The following is a 12,963-nucleotide window of genomic DNA, read 5'->3' on the forward strand; positions in this document are numbered from 1 at the left end:
TGTTAGCTATCCCTCCCAGTTTTGTGTCGTCTGCAAACTTGATGATCGTATTATTATTATTATTATTATTATTATTATTATTATTATTATTCCTGCTGCTGTTTGCAAAATATATCAGGTGGATAAGGATACCTTTGAGGCACCGCAGGACAGGGATAGAAGCTCAGCCCTGCCTCTGAGATCGTAACTCCGCCCATCCCAGTCCTGGCCTCCCATTTGTGGCCCCGCCCACCTCCCCTCCCCGCCCTGCATCTTGGACTAGGGGAGAGGCTCAGCCCCGCCCTCTTGAGCAGGAGCCACGCCCACCCCTCTAAGCCACGCCCCCTTTCCAGGGGATGCTGAGCAATATTTTTTCTGAAAAAGGGGCGGTAGGCCAAATATATTTGGGAACCACTGATATATCGTATATACTCGAGTATAAGCCGACTCGAATATAAGCCAAGGCACCTAATTTTACCACAAAAAACTTATTGACTCAAGTATAAGCCGAGGGTGGGAAATGCAGCATCTATGGGTAAATTTCAAAATAAAAAATAGATACCAATAAAATTTCATTAATCGAGGCATCAGTAGGTTAAATGTTTTGGAATATTTAGCGTATTTCAAAGAACAACAATAAACTAGCTCTATAAGTGGAAAAGTAGGGGCAACAAAAACAATATGGTATCAATAATAATAATAATAATAATAATAATAATAATAATAATAAAAACTTCATTTGGATCCCACCCTCTCTCTCCATGGGGACTCAGGCCAGCTTCCAACATAGTAACAGGCAAACATTCAATGCTTATATGAACAATGCAGAGCTAGATATAAATCTATAATTATAGATGCTAATTTCACATATGCATTTCCCCCGAAACGTTTGCAAATCCCTCTCTCTCTCTCTCTCTCTCTGTGCATTTCCCCTACAATATTTGCAAGCCCTATATGTATGTGTGTATATATATATTCATATCTATCTAGACATGTCTATATATATTTGTGTGTTCATTTCCCCCCTGTAATATTTGCAAGGTAAGAATATATTCATATCTATCCAGACATTCATATCTATCCAGACATAGATATTTGCAGAGACTTGCAAACATATGAGGGTAAATTTATATATATAAATAATGTATATGTATGGTACATGGATCTATATGTATAAAGGGTTTGCAAAGACCTGCAAACATATGAGGGGAAATTCATATATAAAATTAATGTACAGTAGAGTCTTTCTTATCCAACATAAACGGGCCAGCAGAACGTTGGATAAGCAATTATATTGGATAAAAAGGAGAGATTAAGGAAAAGCCTATTAAACATCAAATTAGGTTATGATTTTACAAATTAAGCACCAAAACATCATGTTATACAACAAATTTGACAGAAAAAGCAGTTCAATACGCAGGAATGCTATGTAGTAATTACTGTATTTATGAATTTAGCACCAAAATATCATGATATATTGAAAACATTGACTACAAAAATGCATTGGATAATCCAGAACGTTGGATAAGCGAGGGTTGGATAAGTGAGACTCTACTGTATTCATATCTATATCCAAACATCTCTCTTTATATAGATATTTGCAGAGACTTGCAAACATATGAGGGTAAATTCATATATATATATATATATATATATATATATATATATATAGTATATGTATGGCTACAGATACACAGGTACATGGATCTATATGTATAAAGGATTTGCAAAGACCTGCAAACATATAAGGGGAAATTCATATATAAAATTAATGTAGATAGATAGATACACATATAAAGGTACATAGAGATGGCAAAAGCTTGCAAGGGGTTAATGCCTATATATCTGTAGGAGAGGTTAACAAATATTTCAGGGGGGAAATGCTTTCATAAGATTAATGAATATATATTTTTCTTCTTCCTGACTTGCAAAAGTGTCTTTCTCTTTGCAAAACATTGATTAAGAGCGTGGGAGGCTTTGCAAAAGTAAACACACTGATAAGGGAGGAGAAGAGAGGAATAGATCACATATTGCAAGCAATAGCCTGCAGGTCCCGTTTCCGGCCTTGACCTTGACCTGATTATAAGCCGAGGGAGGCTTTTTCAGCTCATAAATAAGGGCTGAAAAACTCGGCTTGTCTTCGAGTATATACGGTAAATGGAGGCAAATGCTTCATGCCTCCAACAACGCCATCTCTGGCCCATAACGCTGGAAATGTGTTAGCCTTTAAGCTGCCCATAGGAGTCTGTCTTGTTTTCATCCGAAATGGCCCTCGGGAGCCCCATGACCTCCCTGGCGAGGAGATGCTTCCCTTCCTGGGCAATTTCTCCTGGAAAGGAAAATCAATTGACTTACTCTCTGCCTGGTCTCTCCGGACTGCAGCGATCTCCTGAAGACGTGGAAATATTGACTCTCTAGTTGCCGATCCGTTATGAGATGCTGGAGACTTTTAGCTCCTTGCTGATTAGTATCAAGTGTCAAGGAGACCGGAGCCCACGGCCTCGTTCCTTTGGCTGATTCCTCCCATGGAAAAGAAGTGTGTACGGCATTGAAGGAAAAGGGTCGGAGCCCAAAGGACCTTTTTAGTATCTGCTCCTAAACTCTTGGAACTCCCTTCCATAGGAGTCTGGAATGGCTGCACCTAGAGGGAAAAAGTAAGCCATTATCTCCCAGTAAGGCTTTTAGATTTACCACTATGCAAGTTCTCTCCAAGGACATATACCGTATATACTCAAGTATAAGCCGACCCGAATATAAGCCGAGGCACCTAATTTTACCACAAAAAAACTGGGAAAACATTGACTCCAGTATTTATTTATGAGGAGCCTCCGGTGGCTCAGTGTGTGTTAAATTGTACATTTTCCACTGGAAATACAAACACTTTTGCTTTCTGGTGCCTCGATGTACACGGACTTTGCCGCATGCGATTTTTTAACACCCTTTCTCCCACCCTGAACAGACAGTAAACAATCAGGGCCAGCTAACACCTCCCAACCAAGGATGCCCCCAGGGAGGAAGCTGCCTCTACTGCGCCCCCGGGACGATGGTGCCACAGGCAAGTGCCTAAATCACCTTGTGGTTGGACCACCCTGGCTATAGAATCCTAGGAATTGTAGTTTGTTGTGGCACCAACTCTGCTGTGAAGTGGGTTATCTAAGTCCACACTGCCCTAGTAAGTAAGTAAGTAAGTAAGTAAGTAAGTAAGTAAGTAAGTAAAAGTTTATTTGTATACCGCCCTCTCTCCCAAAAGGGACTCAGGGCGGTTTCCAATATCCCTGTTCAATGTTTGGTGCTAAATTTGCAAATATAGTAATTCCTACACAACACTGCCATGTATTGAACTGCTTTTTCAGTTGATTTGTTGTAAAACATGATGTTTTGGTGCTTAATTTGTAAAATCTTAATGCCATTTGATGTTTAATAGGCTTTTCCTTAATCCCTCCTTATTATCCAACATTTTTGCTTATCCAACGCTTTTATTTTTCAGTGATTGGTTTGGGGGGTGGCAGAAAATTCTGTTCGCCTACACTTGAAAATTACCTAGGGCCGGCCCTGTCTGTAGCACTGAGCCATGGAGTTCAAACTGCATTCATTCTACAGTGTAGACGCCCTCATTGTCTCCCAACAAGGCTTCGGGATTTGCACTTCATTCCTTAGCTCTTATATCACTCCAGCAATAAGGATAGATGATAGAGCCATAATCAGAGCAACAAAAATGGCACGGTTACCAAACACGACGCTGCTTCGAAGGCTGCCACATCATCCGGCAAAAAAGGATCTAGGAATCTCCCCGATTCCTAGATCCTTTGAAAGTCTCCAAATCATTAGTGCAAGTAATAATAATATGGGCTGCGTCTCTGTTATCTGAAATGTTTGGGACCAGAAGGGAGGGAGGCGGGGGAGAGAAAAGTTTTGTCAGCACTCCTGTCTCTTTTGTTGTCCCCTGTTTCTCAGAAGCCTTTGGGGCTTTTATCCTTGTCCCAGTCATGCGTGAGGGTGCCGTTGTGCTCCCATTGTTTGTCTGTTCTGCCGGTTTTGAATCGGCAGGACTCCGCCTTTGTTCTCTTTATTCCCTGAACACATAAAAAGGTAAAAGGAGGCGGCGCAGGCACTGAAACTCTTAAGAAGAGTAACCTTCCAGAGTTACTTCGGCAGCATTCATTTTTGCCATGTTGGTAATTATGGAGTGGGCCATGGCAATTACCCAAGAAAGAAAGAAAGAACGAAAGAATGAAAGAAAGAAAGAGGGATGCAAACAGGCCAGGAAGGGGAGCTGCAGACCCATTTGCCTCAACTTTAAAAAAAACGACAGGAAAGAGCATATAATTGGAGAAACAAACAAACACGCCCAAGGACTTTTGCATGGGCCAAGCTGACCTCTCCCATTTTATACTCCACTTCTTCCCGTCAGGCCTATCCTATAGTATTTCTTAATGTGTTGTTGAAGGTTTCATGGCCAGAATCACTGGGTTGCTGTGAGTTTTCTTGTGCTGTATGGCCATGTTCCAGAAGCATTCTCTCCTGACGTTTCACCCACATCTATGGTAGGCATCCTCTGAGGTTCTTAGGTCTGTTGGAAACTAAGCAAGGGAGGTTTATGCATCTGTGGAATGATGTCCAGGGAAGGAGAAAGAAAGAAATCTTCTATGTTGGAGGCAAGTGTGAATGTTGCCATTGGCCAGCTCGATTAGCATTGAATGGCCTTGCAGTTTCAAAACCTGGCTTCTTCCAGGTTGGTTCATCATGTGCTCTGCTATGGTTAACTTCTCTGGTTGAATTAGTCCACAGTGCCTTTCATGTTCCTTGGTTCGTGTTTGGGCAATGCAAATCAAGCTGGCCAATTGCAATATCCACACTTGCAACAATCAGAGCCAGTTAACACCTCCCAACAAAGGCAGGAAGCAGCCAAACTTTGAAGTGGCAAGGCCGTTCAATGCTAATCAAGCTGGCCAATTGCAATATTCACACTTGCAACAATCAGAGCCAGTTAACACCTCCCAACAAAGGCAGGAAGCAGCCAAACTTTGAAGTGGCAAGGCCATTCAATGCAAATCAAGCTGGCCAATTGCAATATTCACACTTGCAACAATCAGAGCCAGTTAACACCTCCCAACAAAGGCAGGAAGCAGCCAAACTTTGAAGTGGCAAGGCCGTTCAATGCTAATCAAGCTGGCCAATTGCAATATTCACACTTGCAACAATCAGAGCCAGTTAACACCTCCCAACAAAGGCAGGAAGCAGCCAAACTTTGAAGTGGCAAGGCCATTCAATGCAAATCAAGCTGGCCAATTGCAATATTCACACTTGCAACAATCAGAGCCAGTTAACACCTCCCAACAAAGGCAGGAAGCAGCCAAACTTTGAAATGGCAAGGCCATTCAATGCTAATCAAGCTGGCCAGTTGCAATATTCACACTTGCAACAATCAGAGCCAGTTAACACCTCCCAACAAAGGCAGGAAGCAGCCAAACTTTGAAGTGGCAAGGCCATTCAATGCAAATCAAGCTGGCCAATTGCAATATTCACACTTGCAACAATCAGAGCCAGTTAACACCTCCCAACAAAGGCAGGAAGCAGCCAAACTTTGAAGTGGCAAGGCCATTCAATGCTAATCAAGCTGGCCAGTTGCAATATTCACACTTTGCACTTCATTCCTTAGGGATTTGCACTTCATTCCTTAGCTCTTATATCACTCCAACAACAAGGATAGATGATAGAGCCATAATCAGAGCAACTTGCCTCAAACAGACGCAAGTTCTTTCTTCCACCCTGGACCTTATTCCACAGATAGATAAACCCCACTTGCCTAGTTTCCAACAGACCTCACAACCTCTGAGGATGCCTGCCATAGATGTGGGCGAAACGTCAGGAGAGAATGCTTCTGTAACATGGCCATACATCCCAGAAAACCCACAGCAACCCAGTATTTCTTAAGATGGTTAGAATTTTTATTTATTTATTTATTTATTTATTATTTAAACTTATATGCCGCCACTCCCCTAGGGCTTGGGGCAGCTTACAAGAAAGGCTAAAATCTAACAATTTAAAAAATCTTTTTAAAAAATCTTAAAAACACTCCTGCAGGGCTCAGAGTGGCTTACAAAAAAAGTTGCCAGTACTGGGCTGAGAGGGCTTCCCATGGCCACTCCATCTTTCTGTTCATAGAATCCATTGTCCCGCTGAAAGTAGCTACCCTGTTTCCCCTAAAATAAGATATCCCCAGAAAATAAGACCTAGTAGAGGTTTTGCGGAATTGCTAAATATAAGGCCTCCCCTGAAAGTAAGACCTAGCCAAGTTTGTGTTTGGAAGCATGCCCAACGAACAGAACTTTACAGCATGCAGGATTGGTAAATGTACGTACCATAGAGTGTTGTACATGGAAATATTGGTAGTAACAAGAAATTATTGATAGGATTCACAGTTTGTCTGGTTATGCTGGTTTGTGATGACAACTACTGTACAGTATATAATCAATGTTCATTTTTTTGTTCAACAATAAATGTGAATTCTTCTTCATGGAAAAATAAGACATCCCCTGAAAATAAGACCTAGCGCATCTTTTGGAGCAAAAATTAATTGGAGCCCCCAGATGGCTTAGTGGACTAAGTGACTTGAAGGTTGGGTTGCTGACCTGAAAGCTGCCAGGTTCAAATCCCACCTGGGGAGAGTGTGGATGAGCTCCCTCTATCAGCTCCAGCTCCATGCGGGGACATGAGACAAGCCTCCCACAAGGATGGTAAAAACATCAAAAAATCTGGGCGTCCCCTGGACAACATCCTTGCAGATGGCCAATTCTCTCACTCCAGAAGCAACTCCGGTTGCTCCTGACACGAAAAAAAAAGCAAAAATTAATATAAGACACTGTCTTATTTTCGGGGAAACACGGTAGCGGTGAGGCAATGGTTGAAACAGGGCTGTGATGTCTATTGCCACCTATTTCTGCTTTTTTGGTGGCAACCAAATGCTCGGGCTGTGGCGCAGGCTGGAGAGCAGCTGCAATGAATCACTGCAATGAATCACTGCAATGAATCACTCTGACCAGGAGGTCATGAGTTCGAGGCCCGCTCGGAGCCTATGTTTGTCTGTTTTTGTTCGATGTTAAAAGGCATTGAATGTTTGCCTATATGTGTAATGTGATCCGCCCTGAGTCCCCTTTGGGGTGAGAAGGGCGGAATATAAATGCTGCAAATAAATAAATGAATAAACCTTTAACCAAGAATGGCTTGCCGCAAACGTCCTGCCTTACTTCTCGCGAGTCTCCGATGCATGCGCCTGAAACATGTCAATACCAAATAGCATCCAACGGCAACATCTGTCTCTTTCATCTCGGAAGGGAAAAGGAGAAGAAGAAGAGGGAAAACAAACAAACCCACCTCTTTTATAATTTGGGTTCTTTCCCCCCCTGCGACAATCCGCCTCCTCCACGCTTATTCTTGCGTTGCCATGGAGAAGTTACAAGCTTGAATTATTCCACAGGCCCTTAACTATGAAGTTCCATTCTTGCCAAAAAGAGATTTTGATTCATCTCAACTCTTTTTCCTTGCCACTTTCCGTGCTTAAACTGTTGTTTTCCCCACCCTGGCCTTTGATTCGTGTTGGAATAGGTTCCCAAATCCTTTCTTTGGGACGAAGAAAGAGAAGGAGGAGAAGAAGGGGCAAAAAGGGAACCCCTTGGAAACCCAACCAAGTCAAGCTCAAAGGCTGGGTGTATTGTTGCCGGCTGCGTTTCTGCTCTTTCTGGGATTGTCGGGCGGCATTCAAAGTAATTCAGGACCAATGCTGAGCGCCACAGGAAATTATGATCGCAAAAAGTCTTCCTGTAGCGGACTACAAAGTGCCTTGGGCCGCGCTTACCTGAATAGGGCTGAATTAGACCAGACAACCGCATCATCCCATTTCTTAATCTATTAAGAGTGATATACAAGTGGCAATTGTTGAGAAAAAAGTCGGATTAAGGAGTTTCTTCTTGGAGTGAATTGGTTTTTTTGTGTTGTGTGAGAACAAAAAGAAGAAGGGGTGGGGATGAGAGAAAAAAAAAGGAAATTTTCATGAATGAGCTCCGCTCCAAATCTGGGAATTAAAGCAGTCATCAGAAGGGATTTCTCCCTTCTGCCTTTCTCTCCTTGCCTTTATCCCACGAGATGTGCAGGTGAGAAGATATAATGAGAAAGAGTTGGAAAGAAACTGTGAAAAGAAAACCTCATATAGATTTTTGGACGCCATAAAGGTTGACTGAACCTTTGATTTCTTGTGGTTTCCAGCAAATCTCAATCTTCTCCAGCCTGATGGAAGGCAGAGAGAGGAATGATGTGTTTCTCTCGTTTGCTTGCTTCTCCGTTTGGAAGAAAAATACAAGAAAAAGTAAGATCAGAGCCTGTCTGAAATTCCAGCTTAGAGACCAATCTATGGGGAAAATTCATAGAATATATAGTGCAACTTATCAAATAGCAAACATTGATGTTCAGTGTGCTGTTGAAGGCTTTCATGGCCGGAATCATTGGGTTGTTGTGAGTTTTCCGGACTGTCTAGCCATGTTCCAGAAGCATTCGAGGGCCAGGCTGTGGCGCAGCTGGCTAGTAACCAGCTGCAATAAATCACTACTGACCAAGAGGTCATGAGTTCGAAGCCCAGGTCGGGTTAAGCCCCCGACCATTAAATAGCCTAACTTGCTGTTGACCGATGCAGCCCTGAAAGACAGTTGCATCTGTCAAGTAGGGAAATTTAGGTACGCTTTATGCGGGAGGCTAATTTAACTAATTTACAATATCATAAAACTGCCAGCAAAACACGAGGAAAGGAATAAGGAAGTACAGCCACTAGTGGACAGTGAAGCAATAGCTCCCCCTGTGGACGGAATCGTGAAGCTGGAAAAAAATGTTAAATGCCTCTGTGTCTGTCTATATATGTTGTTTGTCTGTTGGCATTGAATGTTTGTCATATATGTGTTCATTGTAATCCGCCCTGAGTCTCCTTTGGGGTGAGAAAGAAGGGCGGAATATAAATACTGTAAATAAATAATAAATTCTCTCCTGACGTTTCACTACATTTATGGCAGGCATTTTCAGAGGTTGTGAGGTCTATTGGAAACTAGGCAAGTGGGGTTTATATATCTGTGGAATAATGTCCAGGGTGGGAGAAAGAATTCTCGTCTGTTGGACGCAAGTGTGAATGTTGTAATTGGTCAGCTTGATTAGCATTGAATGGCCTCGCAGCTTCAAAGCCACAGCATATTATTTCAGAATACAGAAATGCTGGACCACTTTCACAACCGCCTTGTCAGACGACACAGAGGAGCCATTGAAATCCACAAGCATGTGGACAATTTCAACAGAAAGGAGGAAACCATGAAAATGAATAAAATCTGGCTACCAGTATTTAAAAAAAATCTAAAAACAGAACAGTAAATAAAGAACAACACTCAGAAAACTGGACAATTCCAGGCATGGAACAATCGGGGCCAGCTAATACCTCCCAACAAAGGATTCCTCAGGCAGGAAGCAACCAGGTTTTGAAGCTGCAAGGCCATTCAATGCTAATCAAGCTGGCCATTTGCAACAACCACACTTGCCTCAGAGAGGCAAGAGTTCTTTCTTCCACCCTGGACATCATCCCACAGATATATAAAGTCCACTTGCCTAGTTTCCAACAGAACTCACAACCACCGAGGATACCTGCCTTAGCTGTGGGCAAAATGTCAGGAGATAATGCTTCTGGAACATGGCCAGATAGCCTGGAAAACTCAAAGCAACCCTATTATTATTATTATTATTATTATTATTATTATTATTATTATTATTATTATGCTTTTCTCTCTTGATTGAGACAAAATGCCCTCATGGAAGACTGGAAGACCTATAACCAGTCTATTTGCTTTTGTCCCTAAAGCAATAAGATCAGGTGGCAGAGGACTCTTGCAAGTAAAACAAGCAGTCAAAGAAGAAGAACATGCCCTGGCAGAAGATGTAAAGCAAAGTGAAGAACCTGCTTTGATTGAAGTCAAAAATCAGAAACTCCTCAAAGCACAGCAGACAAAAAACCAGTACAAGAAAACCGCACTATAAACTAGGGCTGACAGCTGGCACAACAAAACCTTGCATGGAAAGTTCCTTGACAAAATTGAAGGAAAAGCTGACAAGGAGAAGACCTGGCTCTGGCTCACGAATGGGACCCTGAAGAAGGAGACAGAAGGCCTGATCCTTGCAGCCCAGGAGCAAGACATCAGAACAAAGGCAATTCAGGCCAAGATCGAAAAATCAGCTGATGACCCAAAATGCAGACTCTGCAAGGAAACCGACGAAACCATTGATCATATCCTCAGCTGCTGTAAGAAAATCGCACAGACAGACTACAAACAGAGGCACAACTATGTGGCCCAAACGATTCGTTGGAACTTATGCCTCAAGTCCCACCTCCCAGCAGCGAAGAAAAATCAGCTGATGACCCAAAATGCAGACTCTGCAAGGAAACCGACGAAACCATTGATCATATCCTCAGCTGCTGTAAGAAAATCGCACAGACAGACTACAAACAGAGGCACAACTATGTGGCCCAAATGATTCGTTGGAACTTATGCCTCAAGTCCCACCTCCCAGCAGCGAAGAACTGGTGGGATCACAAACCTGCAAAAGTATTGGAAAATGAGCACGCAAAAATACTGTGGGACTTCCGAATCCAGACTGACAATGTTCTGGAACACAACACACCAGACATCACAGTTGTGGAAAAGAAAAAGGTTTGGATCATTGATGTTGCCATCCCAGGTGACAGTTGCATTGACGAAAAACAACAGGAAAAACTCAGCCGTTATCAGGACCTCAAGATTGAACTTCAAAGACTGTGGCAGAAACCAGTGCAGGTGGTCCCGGTGGTGATGGGCAGACTGGGTGCCGTGCCAAGAGATCTCAGCCGGCATTTGGAAACAAAAGACATTGACAAAATTGCGATCTGCCAACCGCAAAAGGCCACCCGACTGGGATCTGCGCGCATCATCCGAAAATACATCACACAGTCCTAGACACTTGGGAGGTGTTCGACTTGTGATTTTGTGATACGAAATCCAGCATATCTATCTTGTTTGCTGTGTCATAATAAAATAATAATAACAATAATAATAATAGAGTAATAATAATAATGACATAATCTACTGCTTTCTGAAGCATTTCTGTTAAGATACTGTGAAGTTTCACTTCTATAGACTAACCAATACACAAGTTGTAAAGCCTCTTCTTCGGAGGCTCCTTCTTTGGAGGCTTTTAAGCAGAGGCTGGATGGCCATCTGTCGGGAGTGCTTTGAATGCGATTTCCTGCTTCTTAGCGGGGGGTTGGACTAGATGGCCCAAGAGGTCTCTTCCAACTCTACGATTCTATGATTCTATCATTCTTCTTGTCCATTGCCTTGTTTTCATTTATGTGCCTTCAAGTTGTCCGCTGACTTATGGCGGCTCCATACATTTCACAGGGTTTTCTGAGGCACAGAAGGCTTGGAGTTGGTTTGACCAGTTCCTTACTCTGAAATAGAGACTGATATTGATCACTGGATCATTAAATTGGTTGTTTGAGTGGAAGAAAACCAAAGAAGTGTCTTCAAGTGGGGCAAAAGTCATCTTGGGTGTCGATCTGGCCTTGTCCTGAGGGTGGCAGTGCATTCAGCGGGAAGGACGATTGGGATTCACTCCAAGCAACAAATTCCTATTTCTTTGAGTTTGTTCGTTTATTATTTTTTGAATTAAAATCTGTTATTTAATGACATTACATACTGACACGTTAATGACTAAGAAAAAAATTGTCTCATGCAAATCAAGGCACAGAATAAGGCTGGAAAGTTAAGTTCTTCGTCTCCAAATCTATGGCAGGAAAGCTCCTTTGCATCCTCTCTTTCATCTTCCAGTGATAGTTTCTCCTCTATAGTAGAGTCTCACTTATCCAACACTCGCTTATCCAACGTTCTAGATTATCCAACGCATTTTTGTAGTCAATGATTTCAATATATCATGATATTTTGGTGCTAAATTCGTAAATACAGTAATTACTACATAGCATTACTGCATATTGAACTATTTTTTCTGTCAAATTTGTTGTATAACATGATGTTTGGGTACCTAATTTGTAAAATCATAACCTAATTTGATGTTTAATAGGCTTTTCCTTAATCCCTCCTTATTATCTAACATATTTGCTTATCCAACATTCTGCCGGCCCGTTTATGTTGGATAAGGGAGACTCTACTGTATTTCCATTTATTGTAAATTGGTGCGTATTTCCCCTATTGTATGATATGCATTTGACAGCAAGGCACTTTGTAAATTCCAGTGGCTACCAAAGAAAGTTTTTGTAGTTTTGGTCAAGTCCTACAATGGACTCTTTTTGTGATGCATGCATATAGCATCTTTGGTGGGATTTCCTCCTTGGAAATACAGTAGAGTCTCACTTATCCAACATAAACGGGCCGGCATAATGTTGGATAAGCGAATATGTTGGATAATAAGGAGGGATTAAGGAAAAGCCTATTAAACATTAAATTAGGTTATGATTTTACAAATTAAGCACCAAAACATCATGTTATACAACAAATTTGACAGAAAAAGTAGTTCAATATGCAGTAATGCTATGTAGTAATTACCATATTTACGAATTTAGCACCAAAATATCACAATGTATTGAAAACATTGACTACAAAAATGTGTTGGATAATCCAGAATGTTGGATAAGTGAGAGTCTACTGTAGCAAGAAGGTTGCAATGCTGTCCAAAGGCTTCCATGTGTTCATTGTACTTTTTTTTTAGCGGGTTCTATGATAGAACTCTTATGAGTCTCTTTACAAATTTCTATAGGTTTGAGATTTTTTTTTTCGTGTCAGGAGCTTCTTGCGAAACTGCAAGTTGTTTCTAGTGTGAGAGAATTGGCTGTCTGCAAGGATGTTGCCCAGGGGATGCCCAGATGTTTTTATGTTTTTACGAGAGTTGAATGAAAAGTACTGTATATAC

This window comes from Anolis carolinensis, unplaced genomic scaffold (assembly GCF_035594765.1).
Source record: "Anolis carolinensis isolate JA03-04 unplaced genomic scaffold, rAnoCar3.1.pri scaffold_12, whole genome shotgun sequence".
Classification (NCBI taxonomy): Eukaryota; Metazoa; Chordata; class Lepidosauria; order Squamata; family Dactyloidae; genus Anolis; species Anolis carolinensis.